General features: G+C 35.6%; 1 protein-coding gene across 11 annotated transcripts in view; it reads right to left on the bottom strand.

Moving 5' to 3' along the window:
* Positions 1–18,467, bottom strand: part of LOC149540656 (uncharacterized) — a 51,361-nt gene extending 32,894 nt beyond the window's left edge. For 2 of the 11 annotated variants that reach the window (XM_089801749.1, XM_089801742.1), the window contains exons 1-2: positions 18,285–18,407; positions 15,985–17,042 (exon numbers count right to left, since the gene is read on the bottom strand). The gene's annotated coding sequence lies outside the window, so the exon portion shown is untranslated. Of the gene's footprint in view, positions 1–15,984; positions 17,048–18,284 lie in introns of all 11 variants that reach the window. The other 9 variants (XM_089801744.1, XM_089801745.1, XM_089801746.1 and 6 more) reach the window with 8 other exon arrangements.
* Positions 18,468–21,303: the final 2,836 nt, after the last annotated feature.

Genomic DNA, 21,303 nt, shown 5'->3' with positions numbered 1-21,303 from the left:
TCAGATGTAACTGAAATCTTGTTTTACCAAATAGAAAGGAATCCAAAGAGTCATGCAACTGACAGGAATATGAATGGTCATTTGTAACTGCCCAAATTAATTAGAAAGGGCATGATCGATAGAGAGAAATCAGATAGAATAGAGGATGGAGTGAAATTTGAAAATCTTTATGGGTCCTTTGCCTATCAATAGCCAAGACTGTTTGTATTTTCTAATACTTTAAAATTTAGAAGTAGTAGACTTACAGTTTTATTTTCAGTTTTGTGTTTCTGTTTTCTTCAATGTCGTGAATTTATGGAATGACAATGACGGTCTACAAATACTTCCATTCAAGTTTTAATTGTTATCAAGATTTGGTTATGAATGTTTCAGTCTGTTGCGATTTCTATCTGAAATGCATCGAGTTTTCCTATTAATAAGTTGCATTTAAAAATTGGTTCTTAATTAATCATCAATCAATCATTCGGATTCTTGGACTGTTGTATGAATCGATTTGACTGATGTAAAATTTGGCATGAAGTATATTGGTCTGAAATCCATAGTATCGACTTTGTTAATTAATTGATTACTCTTCAATGACATGGGTTTGGTAATAAAAACTATACGGAATAAGAATCGATTCCATGCCAGATATTTCTATCTTGGGCTATTATAACTGATGCATGCTATGATAGTATTTTTTGGGTGTTTAAAACTGATAAAAGTTAATATCGAGTTACAGTCCATTGTCTCTAATTTTCAAATCAAACTTATGAGCAATGGTTTATGTGGTATCGATTTATGGTTTTGGGACAGTTGTATTGGGTATTGATGTAATTGGTTTGAGAGAATATGATGGTAAAAAATTTAGGTTATACAGACTTTGATTTTTAAGGCAGACTTCTAAGAACAACGATTAAGTGGTGAATAAGATGGGATTGAAGATGGGGGATATTGATTGTTTTGATGTAAAAGTTGCAGGTGGAATAATTCTTCCATGCACTAAGAAGGTTCTCTAGACAACGGGGGTGCATAAAATGAGTACAAATTTTGTGGAATCAGTATTGAGTTGGAAGTGGTTCTAGGAGTCCAATAGTTGTTGTTAATTATTAGTAAGAAGAAAATTTTATCAAAATTGGAAAAGAGGTAGAAGATGTGGGGGGTGTACACCAAGGGGGAGGTCATTTAGAAGGTACACTTGCAACACTATTAGGAGCACCACAATATAATGTCTTCCATCTTAGAGGAGTTTTGAAGGCAAAAAAGGTAACTATCCTTATTGATAGTGGGGCTACTTATAATTACAATTGTAAAGATGTGATGAACATGTTGATTTTGAAGATGGGGTATATTGATTGGTTTGATGTAAAAGTTACAAGTGGAATAATTCTTCTATGTGCTAAGAAGGTTCCCCAAATGGAGTTGACGATGGGGGTGTATAAAATGAGAGAACAAATTTTATGTAATCAGCATGGATGAGGAAGAAGTTCTAGGAGTCCAATGATTGTACTTAATTGACAAGTATGAGAAAAGTTATTGAACCATGGATCTCTCCTTTCAACACAATGAGAAGAAGATAGTCCTACATAGCTTATCTAATAAGGGACAAATGGAAGTTTCATCTAAGAGGATGATATGAGCTCTTCATTAGGATCACATAGCATGGGCAGCTGAGTGCTTCATTACCAATACATGTCCGTAAAAGAGTGAGGGACCCAACAATGTGGATGTCTAATCTATTTTGCGTAGTATAATCAAACTTGTGGAAGGAGAAACACTAGTAATGATCACTCAATATCCTCATCCGAAAGTGTATAAGGAGGAGACTATTAAAAAATCAAGGAACTTTTGAGTATGGGGCATATAAGGCATAGCTCCAACCTATTGAAGTGTGCTTTGTTCCACTACAGCATGCAAAATCAAACACTCAATGATTCGGAATGAAACATCAAATACTCAATCCTCTCTTGATATAAGGTCATCTCCCATGCTAAGCTTGCAAAGTAAGATCATGAAATGGCTTCAAGGTTCCTTTAAATTTGTGGATACACACTTAGTGAAATGCGATTTACTGGTAATCACTTGGAGGACCTACACTATTTATTCAATGGAAATCAACTCTTTCACTTCAAAAGATTTGGCTTCACGATGTCCACTCCAACTTCAACTTAAACTTCTATTTCTACTTCAACTTCTACTATGAATGCAAGGAATCATGGATGACTTGGACTCTACTAGATGCAGCTTGATCAAGGACTACACCCATCTACTAAAAGCTTCTAAGGAACACAGAAATGATTTTTGCCAACTAAAGATTCAATACCAATTAAAGTTAAGTGCATTTAATCATCGTCTTACCACACAAGGCACTCCTACCATTAGCAAGAGGTTAGTGGCCCAAATTTCTTTTAAGTCTCCCTTAATATAAACTTGGATTTCTTGTCAAAGTAATTGATAATTTTTACTGTTGGTTCTTCATGTGGTGTGCTCCCTTAATATAAACTTGGATTTCTAGAGTGGAAATTCTCTCCCACTTTTGAATCTTAATTTATCTTGAACCATCTTGGTCTCCATTTGGGTTTGCATGTTGATAGCTTGAAATCTCCTTACCACTTTGAATCCTTAAAGCTTGAGGCATGCCTCCTATAGCTGGCACTTGAGACCTTGAAGTTCTTGGTCATCACCTTTCCATCTTCCTCCTCCCGCCAAGCCGTTATCTGGCAACCTCTTCAGCAATATTGAGCATCTTCAACCTGGTTGTCACCGCGCCTTTATCTTCTTTGTTCTCTTGTTTGTACTAATACCTGTTTCAAATTAGCCTCAGAGTATTCAAAATGCTTTCATTATTCTTGGCAGCATTTTTCCATATCTGAGACTCCACGCTCAGCTATTTAAGGCGTTCCTCCAATTTCACATTCTTTTGACTCACCTTCTCCATCTCGACTTCATTTCCCTTCAAACTTCTCAGAATCGCCTCTTCCAGCGTCACAACAAGGATTTTGTTGTGTCTGCCGCTTCTCCATTGCATTTTGAATTTTTTCATTCTGTAAACAAAACACCCAAATCAAAATCCCACTCACACAAATTTACCTAAACATGTTAGTTATTGGAGATCTGTATTACAAGGGGGAAAAAGGCTTACATGCATAGTAATGAGCTGGTCGATTTGTTGCTAGTGTCGTTGCTAGTGTCGTTGCATTTGGGCAATGAGGTCATCCCCAAATAGACACAGTCGTTGTCGTCTTCCTCCTCCGGCCAAGCCCTTCTCCTTCGAGAATGACCTTGGAAAACAAGAACAAAAGCACATTATGTTTGTGGGATGATGAGAAAAAACTGAATTGATGAAAATTCGAAAAGGTTCAACAATTTGATCTATGGCAATGAGATAAACTACTTTTATTACCTAAACCCTTGCTAGCTCTAAGTGAGATTTCAAATCGAATTCCAATCTGACCCACTCCAACAATCTAAATTTATAATCTTTTTGGAAAGAAGGGGATCCAAATATTATTCATTATTTCCTCTTCAACAATATTTCAATTCCTCATGTGGCTCCCAACCAATTCAATTTGTAATTGTCACATCTCAATTACTTTCAAGGCAAAGCATAGTCAACTAATTAATGAGTATCCGAATCAAAATTGAGTTTGCATTCTTCAAATCAAATTTTGATGAATTATCCCCTTATGCAAATTAGATTCTACTTGAATATATGAAAACACCAAATCAATATTCAACTTGTTCCCAAGGATTTTGATTACAAATCTTAGATTCTTCTTTCCCTCTTACCTATTACAATCCCCATAATCTAAATCCTCACCTACAATTCACTTCACTCTCTTAGATGATGAAACTGCTACTTATCAAGCCCAATTCGCTGCTAAATGGAGGCAATGATCACCGCCTTGGAAGACTAATTCACAACCCAACTAGTAAGAAGTTTGCAAGTTTATTATGAAGGAAGAAAAATGTTTTAATTTGATGTTTAAATGTTTTACGATGCCTCCTTATATAGGCATTTGATAGGTTAAAAGGTGCAATATTTTGTATGTGATGACTTGGCAATTCAAAACCAATAAATTGCATACATAATTAATCATGTTGGGACTATAGGCCAACTTGAGCAAGAAGGATGATATCCTTTTACAATGTTAATTGTCTTAAAAATCTTGACTCATCGAGCATGGAGGTTGACTCAAGTAGGGGGAAAACTGTGGAGATAATAGTGGATTAAATGAATCCTCCTAAGAAGGCGGAATCCACCCATGCTTGCATAATCCCAACTTGCCTTGCCTTTGTCATGTATGCGAGATGTTAGAGGTAGATGTTGGCATTAAGTTATGTTTGCCATTAGTGACAACACTTATTCATAATTATGTATGGTTACTGAGTTCATCACTCAGTCTCCAATGGTTACGGAGCATTCAGTGGTTGCCAAGTAAGTTCAGCAGTTCAGTAGTTCATACCGAGCATTCCAATGGTTACTAGTGAGTTCAGTAATGCAGCAGTTATCACCGAGCAGTTAGTGGTTACTGAGCTTTGCAGTATTTACCGAGTCATCAGCTGCTGTCATGTGAAGCCAATATCAACCGAGTGATGGGATGAGCAGTGTTTATCGAGTGCAAGCAAGGTAAACATAGTGTTCAGTTCTTAGCGAATTACACGATATCTACCGAGTCTCCAATGTTCACCGAGTTTGAAGCTACATTGAGTGACTAGTATGGACCGAGCCTCTACTTCTACCGAATGCATGACGATGCTGAGTAATGCAATAGACGCCAAGTATCCGAAGGTCACCAAGTCAACTATTCAGAACCCGAGTTTCTACATTTGGGCCGACTCAGTAATATTTGTGTTAACTTGTGTTTTGGCCGACCTTGTAAATATGAGAATTGGAGTGGTATATATGTAATGTATTATATCATACCTGATGTATGATGATGTGAAGTAATGTTTTGAGAAGAGCGAATGCAAATCAGCAGAGCAGAATATTCAGCAAGGTCTATAAGGAGCAGTCAAGTAACATCTATCACAAGAGGTGATCAGCATTTCAAGGATCTAATCAGCAATCAAGTTGTAAGTCAAATCTATTGTTTCATCTTAATACGTGAATTAGATTCAAATCCTTTAACAAGGTAGACTTAACAATCTTTTCTCTAAATCTCCTAACAGAGTGCATACGTCATTGTATGTTTGTAAAACCTCTAACAAGGTGGACCTAGCAGTCCTAATTGCTCCTAACAAGGCAGATCAACAAAAGTGATCATTGTAAACCTTAACAGGCTAACTTTATACTGCAGTATTAAAGTTTTGTGGGTATCATCCCCACCCCAGTTTTACTTTCTATTTGGAAGGTTTCTGGGTCACCAAATATTGTGTCCATGTGCTATGAATGTTTATCTTTCAGTTTCTCATGCATGCAGTAGATTAGATGATTTAATGGTGAATGGATTATGTTGATTACGTGCCGGATCTGTTAAAATTTTTTGAAGTTACTGATTCACCCCTCCCCTCTCAGTAACCTAGCTAGTCTTGATTATTTCCAACAATAGAGTGGAGATTGTGTTAGAGAGAAATAAAAATCCTCATGGAGGGACAAAATCGACTCTCTGCAAAGAATGTCTCATGATGTGCATTGCCTCCCATATTCTGCAATACTGTGGTGGATATATGCATGTGTAGACGATCAAATGAATCCTCTTGCTTCATTATTTAACTTATTTTCCAACAAGACCAAAATGATCCCCCTTGCCATTGTTGTTTTTCTCTAGGTTTTGCATCACCGATCTTCTTTGCATAGGGGCAAAAATGATAGAATTTGGAGGATCATATAAATCCTCTAGGGGTGGCGGATTCTATCACCCTCAAAGGACCCTCTTCTCGCCACCAATTTCCCAACAACATTAAAATGCTCAACTCAAAAACTTGCCTCAAACACCAGTATTTGTTGTGACTTCAATATGCATCAAATCAATCTTGGATTGTCAATCTAATCATGTCATCATCCACTCTTTGATTGGGGTGCTTGAAACTTGAAGAGTGCAACATCTAAATGGAGAGGGGGAAGCGGAAATGAGTGTGTATAGAGGAACCCTAGCTCATATCTCTGGCACTCCAAATTCACTCTCTAAAATGTATGTCACCATTTTAAAGGGGCAAAATCTTGCCCATTGGAAGGATAAAATCCTCTATGTTACATCCCAAATTTTTTATCTTTTAAAATAATCTTATAGTTGTTACAATGGTTAGTTAAAAACTCTCGGATATCATGATCTTGTGAGATAGAAATTATGGTTAACCAAATTGATTTATGTCAAAATCACTTGTTAGTTGATTTCTATTATTTCGACTAAAAAAATGAATGCTTATATTTTTATCATAAATGTTAGTGGTGGATAGCCGTTATAATAGTTATCAATGATTGTGTTTTCTTGATATTTCAATCTAAATGGAGGAACATATATTATTGTGGAATTATGCATTTTTGGTTGCAAGAGCAGATGAAGGGGGGAAGCATTGCTAAACAAGATTTAAGGAATGGGGCACCAATTCAATCCATTGTTAGACCATCAAGTATGGGTTCTAACTACTTTAGTGAAGGATTTAACAACTAGGCAACGGAGTATACCTTAGACAGTCATGAGCTACTCAGTCGGTTTTTATAACAAGGGAAATATTATACATTTTATATCTTGAGAAACTATTACCTTTCTTTTACTTGTGAGACTGTGAAATGGTTAACAATTGTCACTTTATATATATATATATATATATATATATATATATATATATAAAGTGACACCACATTATTTTGCTAACATCTATAAGTTGCACTTACATGTATATATATATATGTATATGTATATGTCTGAGTGCACGAGCAATACAATGATAAAAAATTATACGTTCTCTCAAAATCATGCACGTAAATCTATATATATATAGGTAGAATGCAATACCATGATGACATAATGTGTTTATATATTGATATAAACCATTAGAAAGTATAATATTTACGTTCCAATCATGGCTTCATGTTGATGAACGTTTGCCACCTTCATAGCGGCATTAATCTTTTTTAGTTTGAAATTATAAAATTCTTGTAACTGATGCTTTGGCCTTGATCGAGCTTTTTTTCTTGTAACCGGAGAAGCCAAGAGAGGCTTTATCTTTCTCTCCCCGCAACTGAGAACAGAGGATGATCTTTCATTTTTCTTCTTGGCATGCGATTACTCTAGACCAAAGCTTTTCCCTCTCTATAATTCTGCCATCAGTATTTCAAACCATATTACCATACTTGAAGGGCAGTGTTGAACACACTTGTGATAGTGATATTGCATGGAGTTGTGCCACAAGATCACGACAACAGATTGAGTTGCACCTCAGGTCATGAAACCTTTTTCGCAAATCTTTTTCATATTTCTGATGCTATTCCTTTTACAATGCAAATCTTTCTTTTTGAATTCCACTACAAAATGAAGAATTATTATGATAATGTGTGATCACGAGCTTGGTTACGTATTTGGCTCATAACCAAGGCTCAAGATGTAATAAGAATGCTGATAAGCATTAGTCTATTAGAATAATCTTTAATGCTCATTGTTGTAGTTTATTGTAAATATTAGAATGTTTCTAATATTTAGGTGTAGTGTAGAATAGAATGTTTCTATTCTATTCTAATCTCCTTTTGTATATATTGTTCGTTTTGATCTCTGTTTAATCAATAAAAATACTCCACCATTCACATTTGTAACATGGTATCAGAACACTAGGGTTTCAGAATAAAAAGTCTGCGAATTCATGGAAAAAGGTTTGTGTTTTATTTCAAATCTGCTAAATCACGTCTCTTCCTCTGAGCGTCTGAAATACGTCGGAACTACGTCTATTTTCGGCTCCAAATCGTGTCTCATCCTCTGCTATGAGCGTCTGAAATATAAATCTGTCATTTTCTCAATGCCACTGCAAATCGCGAGCTCCTAAAACACAATTTTTCAATCGAAAAACTCGCAGTTTTAAGGTAAATCATTTTTTTTTATGTTACCTTTGCCGTCTCAGTAATAAAAAAAAATGCCCCCATTCTACAACTAAAATCGGCCATTTTCTCTGCTAATTCGTCCTCCATAACTGTCGACTAGGGTTTTCTTCGAAACCCTAGTTTTTAACCTCAAAAAAAATTTGATCTCATATTCTTCATGGGTTTCTCAAGATCTCAAATGGGTCTTCATCAATTTTTTATGGGTGTCTTGTTTTTCGTGCCTCGATTTTTGTGCCAGCAAATCCGAATTTCGACATTTTATTTCTGGGTTTTTTGAGCTCTTTTCTAGGTTCTCCAAATTTTCTGGGTCTTTAATTTTCTCACCTCGAAGTTTGTGCTATTTGAGATATTCACACGTTATGAACATCTGTATCAGTAGCATCAGAAGTCAGACTCAATTCAACAGCAAGCCAATGTTGCCCAGCACTCAGAGCAGAAAGAATCTATCTATCATGCCTTTATGGCCAGCATACCTACAAATCATGCGAAATCTTCTACCTGGTACATCGATTTTGGTGCCTCCCGACATTTTACTCAGGCGTGATTGGTTTGTTGAATTCACTCCCTATTTTGATTTAGTAATCTTTGGAGGCGGCGAAGAATACAATATTGTCGGCAAAGGCAATGTTCAGATTCAGTCTGGAGGAAGAAATCTCATGTTTCTCAGTGTATGTTATGTTCCTGGCATGAAACATAATCTTTTGTTTGTTACTCAGATTATGAAGCACTCTCCTCAGTTGGATGTCATCTTCAGTGGAAATAAGTGTTCGATTATTGATCGTGCTTCTCGCACTACCCTTGCTATTGGTCTTGAGGATCATGGTATTTATAGACTTATAGATTCAGGAGATTCTCTTGAGCATGCCTTCATCGCCAAATCATCTGCTCTTAGCAGCCTCTAGCATCAGCGATATAGTCATCTGAACATGCAATATCTAGCAAAACTTGCTCAGGATAATTTAGTCCATGCCCTACCTAACATCCAGACCCAGAACCATCACGTTTACGGAGCTTGCCAAGCAGGGAAGCAACATAGGACACTATTTAAGAATGGCGAATCATGGCGGGCATCTAGAGTGCTACAGTTGGTCCATGCTAATGTATATGGTCCTATGAATACTTCTTACTCTTTGTGGATGATTTCAATCGCGAAATGTGGGTATATTTTCTTAACCAAAAATCAGATGCTTTTCCTATATTTCAGCAATTTAAAGCTCTAGTAGAAAAAGAGTCTAGTTCCTCCATCCGTACTCTTAGGACTGATAATGGGGGGGAATTACGTTCTTCTACTTTCTCTGCCTTTTGTACTACTCATGGCATTAGACGTCAATTCACCACACCTCACACTCCTTAGCAAAACGGTGTTGTAGAGCGTCGAAATCGTACCATCACAGAAATGGCTAGGGCTATGCTAGAACATAGAAATGTTCCCAAAAAATATTGGGCAGAAGTAGTATCCACAGCGGTCTATCTTCTTAACCGGTCACCCACCCTTGCCATTAATCATAAGACTCCTGAGGAAGCCTAGTTTGGTCGCAAACCTAGGATCAACCATTTGAAAGTTTTTGGCTCTCTGGCATATGTATGGATTCCTGATGCCAAACGCACTAAGTTGGATTCCAAAAGCCCAAAACTTATGTTTACAGGATATAGTCACACACATAAGGCCTACAGGCTAATTGATGTAAATACTGATCGTTTAATCTTTAGTCGTGATGTTGTGTTTGATGAGGAACTCGGACCATTTCCGCTCTCTAACTCTCCACCGCATTCTGAGATTCAGTCTTTAGCAATCTTTGACTTGGGTTCTTCTATTTTACATGAGTCATCTGATGCTACTGATACACCACCTCAGCCACCTCCTGATAATACAGCCCCTGCTCCTGCTCCTCATACAGCTATTCCGACAGCATTTGATATTGGCTCCTCAACTCTTCGGCCAAAATGGTGGGCTATAACCATTAGTGATCTTTGTCTTGATGAACTCATTGAGGGTAGAACCTCCAGAAATAAGAGCATTCAGCACAACACAGTCAATATAGCTCTTATGGCTAACATCCATAGTATCCTTGAGCCCTAGACATATGCAGAGGCCAAAGGAATTCCAGAATGGGAACATGCAATGGATGCTGAGCTTCAAAGTCTTCAAAAGAACCATACCTAGGTTCTTTCAAATCTTCCTCTTGGGAAGAAACCCATCAGCTGTAAATGGGTCTATAAGGTCAAGTACCATGCAGATGGTACCTTGGAGAAATACAAAGCCAGACTTGTTACTCGAGGATTCACCTAGCGTGAAGGCATTAACTATGAGGAGACATTTGCTCCAACAGCCAAGATGAGCACTATTCGCATTCTTCTTGCCATTGCAGCTCACTATGGTTGGAAAGTTCATCAGATGGATGTGAAGAATGCTTTTCTCAATGGTGAATTATAGGAAGAAGTCTACATGACGCAGCCCCCAGGTTTTAAGGTTGCCGGTTCAAAACCAAAAGTATGTAAACTCTAGAAGGCCATCTATGGTCTTAAACAAGCTCCTAGGGCTTGGTACATAAAGATTGATCAGTACTTGGTTACTCAGGGATTTCAACGCAGCCCGTTAGATAGTAATCTGTATATTAAACACTCTGGTAATGAAATTCTTTTTCTTGTCGTCTACATAGATGATCTGATCATTACTGGGAGTTCAGAACATTTGATTTCAAATATCAAACAGGATCTATGCAGAACTTTGGATATGACCGATCTTGGATTGCTTCATTATTGTTTAGGTATTGAGGTTTGGCAGACTGACAATAGTATTTTTTTGTCTCAGTCCAAGTATGCCAGAAATTTGCTTGATAGGTTTCGAATGCAGGATTGCAAACTTGCCTCCACCCCTATGGAGACTAGTCTGAAATTGTCCCCACAATCTGATTCTCCTCCTGTAGATGAAACACTCTTCAGGCAGCTAGTAGGTAGTCTCATCTATCTTACTACTACTAGACCTTATCTTAGTTTTGCAGTTAGCTACATCTCTCGGTTCATGGCGAACCCCAAGACTGATCATTGGATTGCAGCAAAACGTGTGTTACGCTATGTACAGGGTACTTCAGATTATGGTCTTCTTTACACAAGGAGTACTACTCCTCAGCTCAGTGGATTCACCGATTCTGATTGGGCCAGCTCAGTTGATGACAGGAAATCTACTTCTAGTTATGTGTTCAGTATCGGATCTGCAGCAATTACCTGGACCAGTAAGAAGCAACAAGCACATGCACTCTCCTCTACAGAAGCAGAATATAGAGGAGCTGTCAAGGCAGCTTGTGAAGTAGTTTGGCTCTATCAAATGCTTGCAGATATGCATATTTCTCAAGCAGGTTCAACTTCTTTGTTTTCAGACAATCAGGCAGTACTCAAACTTGCCAAAAACCCAGTGTTTCATGAATGAACCAAGCACATAGAGCTTCATTGCCATTATATCCGACAGTTAGTAGAAGATGGATCTATTCAGTTACTCTATGTCCCTACCTCAAAGCAACCAGCAGATATTTTCACAAAACCCCTTGGTCTTGACAAGTTTGTTAAATTCAAGGGATCTATTGGTGTAGTAAATAGATTGAGCATTATGGGGGGGTATTAGAATAATCTTTAATGCTTGCTATTGTAGTTTATTGTAAATATTAGAATGTTTCTAATATTTAGGTGTAGTGTAGAATAGAATGTTTCTATTCTATTCTAATCTCCTTTTATATATTTTGTTCGTTTTGATCTCTGTTTAATCAATAAAAATACTCCGCCATTTACATTTGTAACACAATCCTCCTCATTTTTATACATTATATGTTTCTTATCTATGCATGTCGGGTGCAGACCTGTAGAGTTTGATCCATTCAGATTCCCTTAAGATTGAATGCACAAATTCTGTTAAATGCATAACATTGTACGATTTGCATAAGGACAATCCCATCACTTTGCACAAAGTATACATATCTAACTTGTACACTGGTATTTACCATATACCAGTTGAGACAAGAATCAGATTGGAATACACGAATTCTGAATGATAAGAATCACATAGTTACCAGCAATCTCCTAGGAAGCACCCATGACCAGCAGAGTCAAGTATAGATGGGTGAAGAGGAGAGGTATCCCTGCAAAATAAATTGTAAATCAGTAACTAAAGTGCATGAACATTTAAAAGGAACTATTCAGTCCATGTCAGCTCATGATTATCCAAGGTATATTCAGTTGTCAAGTCAAGCGATGGTGATTGGGTTGTCCATTTGCTCACCTAAATCCTTGGCCAAGGTAGATTAGAGGCATGCTTGCCTCAATTGATCACTTGAGAGGTCAGAGTGCTAGCTGATAGAGGGGAGGTTGGTGGAGGAATTCTACAACCTTGGTTGTTGCTTAGCTGACACTCTTAACACCAGAATGCTCAAATGGTCGGACTATGGTGCCCCAAGCCTAAACCCGGGGTAAGGAGGGCCTTTCTCGTAAGAGATTGCGTGGGGATATGTTAAGGTCCACGGTTGGGAGGTTAAACCTATGGCAATGCTTCTCCTCTTCACCAAATGCCGCGGTTTGCACAACACATCGACAGTTATTACGTTCCATGTATAAATTCTAAATCTTTTACTTGTACATTACTTTTTATGTTACTTGAAATGTATAATTGAAAATCAGTTTCTTTCAAAATGTAATTGTAGAAGCTCGCTATGGAAGTTAAATTAGTTGTCTTTCATATGAAATGGATATAGTCATTGCTTAAATTATGATTATATATCTTGTATAATGAATTCAGCTAATAGTTTCCTTTCTATATGATGGAATGGATTTTCAACTACTTTATGATATTCAGTTATAATCTTAGGATATGTTCTCTACCTTCAGCTTAGTAAAAATGGTAATGTTACACTCTACTCTTGGCAGAATCCAATCAGGAGACAAGATTACCAAATTTCCTCATTGACTATCATTCACCCCTCATTTTGTTTTCCTCATATCTTACATTGGTTGATCATTATTAGGTTGTCCACTCCTCTAATTCAAACCTTCATTCACCTTTGTTTATTTAAAAAATATACTCATGACAAAATTTAGGGCAAGGGGAGGATAAAATCCTTTGGAAGGGCGGAATCCGCCCTCCACAAAGGATAAATTTAAATACCAAACTTACTCATATTTGGCCTCATCCAAATCATCTTTCATCCACTCAATTCACTTTTATACTTCTTTGAAATGACTCCTCAACCTAAATGTTATCATGGTGCGAATGGGAAAGCATGAGCATATGTTGGACAAAATTGAGTGATCTCAAGGATTTTATCCTCATGAGAGAGTGAATTCCACCCTCTTTTGGGGAATCATTTTACTATTCAAACTATTTCATCGTCAAACATTAGGAGCTTTACTGATCTTACTCCTCTCGACATCAATTCTACAGGAGCAAGTTGGGAAAGAAAGGGTCCCCATTTTCAACAGGTCAATGGTGTAAAACTTTAGAACACAACTCTTTTGCATCATCCAAGTATTGGTCAAGAAAAAGATGAAACTGTGAGGATGTGTATAGACTATAGAGCACTTAATTGAAGAACTCTCAAGAATCGCTACCCCATACCAAGGATTCATTAGTGAATTGATGAACTTCGTGGAGCGAGGTACTCTTCCAAATTTGATTCTCATTCAAGGTAACACCAAATCAAGTTGAGAGATAAAGGCGTGCACTAGACAACACTTAGGTGTCATTACGGACATAACAAGATTTTGGTGATATCAAGTGGCCTAACCAATGCACCAACAACTTTCCAATCATGCATGAACTAGATATTTATTCTATAGTTAACATCTCTTTATGGGATCACCATATAATTTTCCCTATACTCATAAGTCCAAATGAAACAAAGAGCAGAATGTAGTTAGAAATATAATCCTTACTCAAGAATAAGATGAGATATGTCTATTTTGGAAACCTACAACCAGATAAGACTATAATGTAGATATAACTAATAAAATATATCCAATTCTAGGGTTAGGAAATATACACATGAATCTGCACAACAAATTCCAATCATTATATAGAGGCAATCATGACAAGGGTTGTGATGGAAGACATGATGAGGTGCCCAAGTGTCCTCTACCGTAGGCCTAACAATAGGACCTTATCCTCTTTGGCTTGACATGGTTCTTAACCATCACCTTGAGGTGGCATACCTAGAGAGGACTTTACACCTTTCTCCTCCATCATGTCAACTTCTTGCCTTTTATGATTGACTCACTTCAACAATTGATCAACGTGAGCTACTAGGGGAGCTGCAATAGGGTGTCCATGACCCTCAACCCTAGGCCCAAGGTAGGACCTTATCCTCCTTGGTCTCATGCAGTCCTTAACCAGTGGTCCTTAACCATCATCATGAGATGGCCTCGTGGTCTTTAACCAATGGTCTTTAACTGTCTTTGTGAGGTACCGTACCTAATGGGAGTCCTTCGCCCTTCTCCCTCCTTGCACTCCCTTACTTCCCTCAACAATACCAATGATTGCGAAATTCCATAGAGACAATCTGTAGAAATTAAATTCAAGTATTTGTACATAATCAGATACAAATGGTATGTATTCCCATCTATATATAGTTATAAATGCCTACTTAAATATATTCTTTCATAACACAATAATAAAGAGATTATTGATAAATCCTTCTGCTGTGTGCATTATTGTCTCTGCTGCTTATTAATGTGTATCTGTTGTCCTGATCAATTATCTCCGTTGAACATGCGTTTCCTTCTGTTGCTGATCAATTTACACATGAAATTTAATTGCTTTAAGGAAGAGGTCACTGCAGACTTGTCAAAATCAATGGCTTTGCTGCAGGATGATTTCTTCGGGATCAATTTATACATTATATTCAGATACCTGAGAAAGGCTGCATTAAATCAGATCTGCTTGAGTTTGATGATGTTTGAATGCTATTCCTTTTGAATTATACATCTCTTCCTTGTGGTGGAAGAGTCATGTCCTTAATGTGGCATATTTTTGGTAGTCGCCCCCTTTAAATGCTAAGTAATTTGCATCCCTTCAAATGAAACACAACTCTATAAATCATGATTTTTAATCACTTATTTATTAATTAACCTTGAAGTTGGCTATACCTAGGTCAGCCTGAAAGTTATTAACTGCTGCTCTATATAGATATTAATGCCCTTTTTATAAGCACTGCTATTAGTATTTAATTGCTGGGTTTTTTTGGTTTAGTCTGTAGATTGCTGTGTTAGTCTTTTGTATGGCTTTTGTCTTGATAATAATGGGGTCCGCAAGCAAAATTAGCTTTTTATTCTCATAATCAAAGGGAGTAGGCCCAAAGGCAAGAGCCTACAGCACAACGGTAAATTGCGAGCCTCTTATCTGGGAGGTCTTGGGTTCAAGTCTACTCAAGCTTAATAAATAATACTAATAATAACAAATACAAAATAATAATTAATCTTGGCTTCGGCCTCTTACCTATCAAAAAAGGGAGTAGGCCCAATGTTACCTAGTAATTATCCTTTATCATTTAAACCTAGACAGAACATGACAGTTCAATTACTTAGTTTGACCCTCCATTAGGCTTAATTAATTGAACCGTTTCCAAGCCACTACATGTCAAGATATTATATTATATTATATTATATCAGGAGGTAAAACAACAAAAAAATGGCAGGTCTAAAGTCAATATCAACAGCAGTGAACTACAAAATAAAATTATGCACAAGAAGGAAAAAAAATCCTAATTGATATTGGGCCTTGGCCTTGAGAATTGTAAGAGATGAAAACATATTAATGGAGCATAGAAAACTAGCTTATACATGCACGTTGCCCCAACCTTCCATATATGTGAACAAATTGGAAATATAATCATAGCAGAGTTTTGAATATTAGTTTTACATACAGATTGTTGAACTTGGGCATGGAAACACAAGAAATCTTTAATGGCAAAAATAATACACTCTCAGCAAACCTGCAGATTTTCTTTCCTCCAGCCAAACACTGTCCTTCACGGTGATATGGATCATGGATGAGGAAACTGGCTATATTCAAATCCACTCCAAGACCTGTGATTAGCTTCTCCTTTCTAAAACAAAAGTAATCTGATGAAGAAAGGCCAACTTTGGAGAGGTAGCATTATATCATTTGAGTTTTTGTCAATGTAGCCATAAAAGCACACACTGAAATCATTTCTTTGAGCCTCTTGTTAAGGAAAAAGTGTCATACTAAGTCTATTCAGATCCCTCATGAACTTAATGGTGGCTTCTTATCATAATACTTTCAATCCAATTGGGATCCATCCAGCCATTCAATAGATTATAGGCCATGCTCATCATCTATGCATTTACAATGTTCCTGCAGTTGAAACCTTTCTTGTGCAAAATAAAATTTGTGCCAATTGGAATTATTGTCTATGAACATGAAAGATTTGCCAAATCCTTGACATCAATATACCAAAACAATAAGTACAAATTGCATCCTGACAGGGAGTCAACCAACAAATCAGATCTTGTGTAATTGCAAAACATCCACTTTGACACTCCTCTGGTTATGAAAAACTCTCGTTTTCTCTGCACTTCAAAACTACCAGGCAATGCACCAATATATGATACTCTTAGTAATTATGTTCTGAGGGAGCTCTCTGGGATTTAAAATTCTGTCATGCAATTTACGTTTGCAAGCTTTTCTATCAAGTATCACATGTATCAGAACTCTTCCGCTGTTCTGTTAATTTATTTCAATGCAGAAACTCTGCCACACTTACTACTTCTCAATTGAATTTTCTTATTATGTTTTCTCAAATCTGTTTCTCTTGAACAAGAAATTCCTAGCCAGCAGGTACACTGTTATAATTTCATTCCTTGAATAGGACTGCACTGCAACAAACACGAGAAGGTAATGGAGTTGAAATTTAGATTGAATCCAATATTCAAAAAGAAATAATGTTATAGAAACAACAAATCTGTTTCTCTTGAACAAGAAATTCCTAGCCAGCAGGTACACTGTTATAATTTCATTCCTTGAATAAGACTGCACTGCAACAAACACGAGAAGGTAATGGAGTTGAAGTTTAGGTTAAATCCAATATTGAAAAAGAAATAATGTTATAGAAACAACAAATACATCATAAGGCAATACAAGCACTCAATGTATATTTTGGCTCCTTTCATATGCTCAGATCTATCGTGCATAAATACTACTCAGAACAGCGGAAGGGCTGCTGAGGATTTAACTCGTAGCTTTAGACTGATAAGCCTTGTCCATTATAGTTGATTCTCAGCGATTCTTCTACATGATTGCTTGCAAAATTTGGTGAAGAACTGGTTATAACACATAGTATTAAAGCTAAGCTAATATAAAACCCATGAAGTTTGTTGGGTATTAATCTACTCGTAAGATGTTACACTTGCTTGCAAAGCAGCAGGTTCAATACCTTCTCCAAGGTCACGCAATAAGTGGATCTCAAATAAACAAAGAACATGGTATTCATGTAGTCGGTCCAGCTAGTCTACCAGTAAACTATAGCACTTACCAGTTCGGTGGCCCAGATTCAAAATTTGACTTAAACTAATCCCCTGATAAAGTCACAAGGGTTGATGCTCTTTCCAACGCAATGCATTACAGGGTTTGAGAAATGAAATTAAATAAACATAATGCCTATGGAGCATGTCAATCATTGGCATTAAATAATCATGTTCCCCAATGTAAGTCCACGAGTTAGGTGCACTGTGTGAATTGTATTTTGCTACACTCTACAAATCGATACATAATAGAATTTTTCAAATATGGTATCCAGGAGACGAATTGAGTTTTTTTACTAACGGTAAGATGACGCACTTAAAGCTGTGATGGGCCCAAGTTCAAAACCCTGTGTGGCAATAATGGTATAATTCAGGTATAATTATTGTTGTGATGGCCCAAAGCGCAAAAAAAGAAATGTATACTCTGTAAAATGGAGTTAAGAATGTTGTTCTAGGCTATATACACGAAGAGATTGAAATAGAGTAATTCAACATTCCAAATTCGAGGAGGTCCAGTTCTCATGCTTCAATTAGAAACACAAGTGTTAAAGTATTATGACAGCTTGTTCAAGAATTCAGTGCACCCATTCAAGAATTCCGTCTGATTTTCATTTCTTGCTCGAACATATTATAGAGATTGACCCAAATAGAGAAGTGCATAGACTTGCCTAGTATTAGAAGGTAATTATAAACCATGTTAAAGCAAAACGTCCATCTGGGTACTACTCATTACTGCAAATATGAACATTACCTGTCGTCAGCAGTGGTTCAGGCCAGTTGGAGATTTGATGTGGTTGCGTTGAAAATACTAAATTAACCTGCCTGAGATTCCCTCCTGGGAAGTGCGCAAGTGTGTTGCGGAATTTCGGAATATGATTTAATCGAGGTCTATTGACGTGATATAATTCAATGTAGGTCTATTGACCTGAGTTATACATGTAATTGATGACATCACCTTTTAACTAGCAGTTGCACACGTCTTTCTACAGGAATGAGTGCGCCGATAAGGAATAAGTGAGTGAGTGAGTGGATTTTATATTCTATGACACTATGCGATAGTTTTTTGGTTTACATATATATGGTGACAATGATATGGGACTACCTCGTACTTTTTTCGAGGTTTACATATGGTGACAGTGATATGGGACTACCTCGTACTCTTTTTCGAAAGGCGTTTGGCGTTACAAACTGAGGCGTACATACCCTACACCCTAGTGGGATTTGAACTTGTGACCTCTCTTTCAAGAGTATAAGTTCTCCACCACTAGGCCAACTCAAGTTGTAGAACAAACGTTATAAGTTTTTTAAAATAAAAATATAAAAATATAAAAATTGAAGATTAAAACATAGATATAAAATTTACAATATTTAGGAAATTCGAATATTGCTTAAGAAATGTGTTCAATAATTTTAATATTTTACAATTAAATTCAATTTATCAAATATGAAAAAATAATCATTTAAAAAAAACCTATCAAAAATTTTATTACAAAGAATCAATAAAAAAAAAAAAAAATTTAAATGAAAAATAGCAACATCTCTAACAAATATTCTATTAACTAAATGAATTGTAGAAACTGAAAAACAATATTTAGAGAAAAAAAAACTAATATAAAAAATAATAATTTAAAGTAATTTAAAAACTAAAACTTAAATCAATTTAAAAAATCAAAAGTTTAATAGATAGAGATCACAACATAATCGACTATGGAAATTACAAGTAATTATTTTTTAAATAAATAAGAAAAGAAAAACAATAGTAAAAAGTGGATATTTAAATTATAACTTTATATGAACAAATTAGATTATTAATAATTTTTAATTTTTACTAAAATCTTTTAAATAGATTAATAAATATTATTTATTTAAATAAAATTTATTAAATATGAAAAAAAAATTATTTAAAGAAACTCATCAAAAATTCTATTATGAAAATTTAATAAAAGAAATATTAAAAAAAAAATTCTAATAAATATTCCATTGACTAAATAAATTATAGAAACTAAAAAATAATATTTAAAGAAAAAATTAAACAAATATAAAATATAAATTAAAATAATTTAAAAACTAAAATCTAAATCAATTTTAAAAATCAAAAATTAATTGAATAGATCGCAACATGAGCAAATGTGGATATCACAACTAATAAATAGAAAAAGAAAAACAATAGTTAAAAGCGGAGATAACAACTAATAAATATCAAAACAAGAGTTAAAAGTGGAGGGAGATCAATATTGGCTGATAAATAATTAACAAGAAGAATTTTAAATTTTCCAGCCAAACTCTTGCAAATTTTCTATCAGAAATTTAATTTCCAGTAATAAAGTTCACACAAATAGCATGTTGGCTAAAAAAATATGACTAGGGGAGAGGAAGATACCCCATTAGCAAACTTCCTGTTCAATTCAAAGAGCAAAATATGTCAAATTTTTTAGATGCTTCTTAGTTGTTCTTGTATGGGATTTAATTGTTTAAAGTTATGGCTTCATCTTTTCACTAATAATGATTTACTTGCTAGAAGTTGCTATATTCAGATAGGTCAAAAGTGGTCATAAAAATCACTCTGAACTATACTCTAGGAAGATCAGCAGTAATTCATTCTAAAATCAATTACTAAAAAATCTAACTTCAAATTAATAAAGTACATAAAATAAAGTGACCAAGCTTACATTTCAACTCATAATCAAATTAAAGGCATTAGGAATGTGGGGTCACAAAATTAAACGTGGCCCCACTCAACTTACCCACGGTCATTGTAGGGGTTGTTAGTTTATTTGGTATCCCTATAAACAATGTTTTCACAACCTTATTTACCATTTTGGGTGCACACTTATTCTCTTGCCATTTTAGGGTGTAACTCAAGTTTCTATCTTAGCTTGTTAACCATTCTTGCTCTACTCTGTGTGTGCTAAAATGTTGACAAACTTCTATGAGTCATTATATCAAAGATTGCTCAAGAATGAGATCTCAAATAGTGACTCGTAGCTCTCAATTCATGGAGTGCAAGGGTTTGTAATGGAGGCCCTCAGTTTGACCTAGTTTGTGCCCATGCAAGTACACCATAAAACAAGAAATTCAAAGATCAAAATATGCATGCAAATGAAGATACAATCTAATCTAAATGATAACAATGCAAAGCAATGCAAGAAAGTAAATATAATCTATGAAAGGAAATAACAATGCAAAATAAATATATGAAAGCAAATATGACTCTAAGCTAATATGAAAATGCAAGGATGAAACAATGATGATGGAAGCCATGGATGCATGAGAGAAGACAAGAAAAGAGAAATTGCAATGAAACTCCAATGTCCAAATCCTAAGGCTCAAACTCCTCCAAAATCACTCTTCAAACCTGCAGCTTAACAATACTATAGAAACAAACTTTTATCTCCATCTGAAATGAGAAGGAGAGAGCTCCTTATATAGTCAATTGTGAAGGTGGAAGGATTCTCACAACCAATGTGGGATAATAAGGCTTGATCCATGTGAGACAAAATTCCACCAATGAGAAATGAGGAGTGTTTGACAAGAAAGTAGGAGGAATTTAAAGAATCCCACTTAGAAATATGTGCATTTAAGTGTAGAAAAAAAATTATTTATTTAATTTTATTTAATTTTTTTTCAATTTTTTCATTGAAAATAGATATTTAAGTGAGAAAATTATTCAATTAAAAGGGAGCAAGTTCTTTTAATTAAATAGATTAAATAGGAGCTATTTTATTTAATTAAAAGTGAAGTTTTCTTTTAATTAAATAAGACTTAGAATA

The sequence above is a fragment of the Cupressus sempervirens genome, chromosome 9 (assembly GCF_028749045.1).
Source record: "Cupressus sempervirens isolate cs-2001-9-10 chromosome 9, ASM2874904v1, whole genome shotgun sequence".
In the NCBI taxonomy this organism is placed as follows: Eukaryota; Viridiplantae; Streptophyta; class Pinopsida; order Cupressales; family Cupressaceae; genus Cupressus; species Cupressus sempervirens.
Note: the sequence above shows the minus strand (reverse complement) of the source record. Positions and strands in the feature narration are given on the sequence as shown.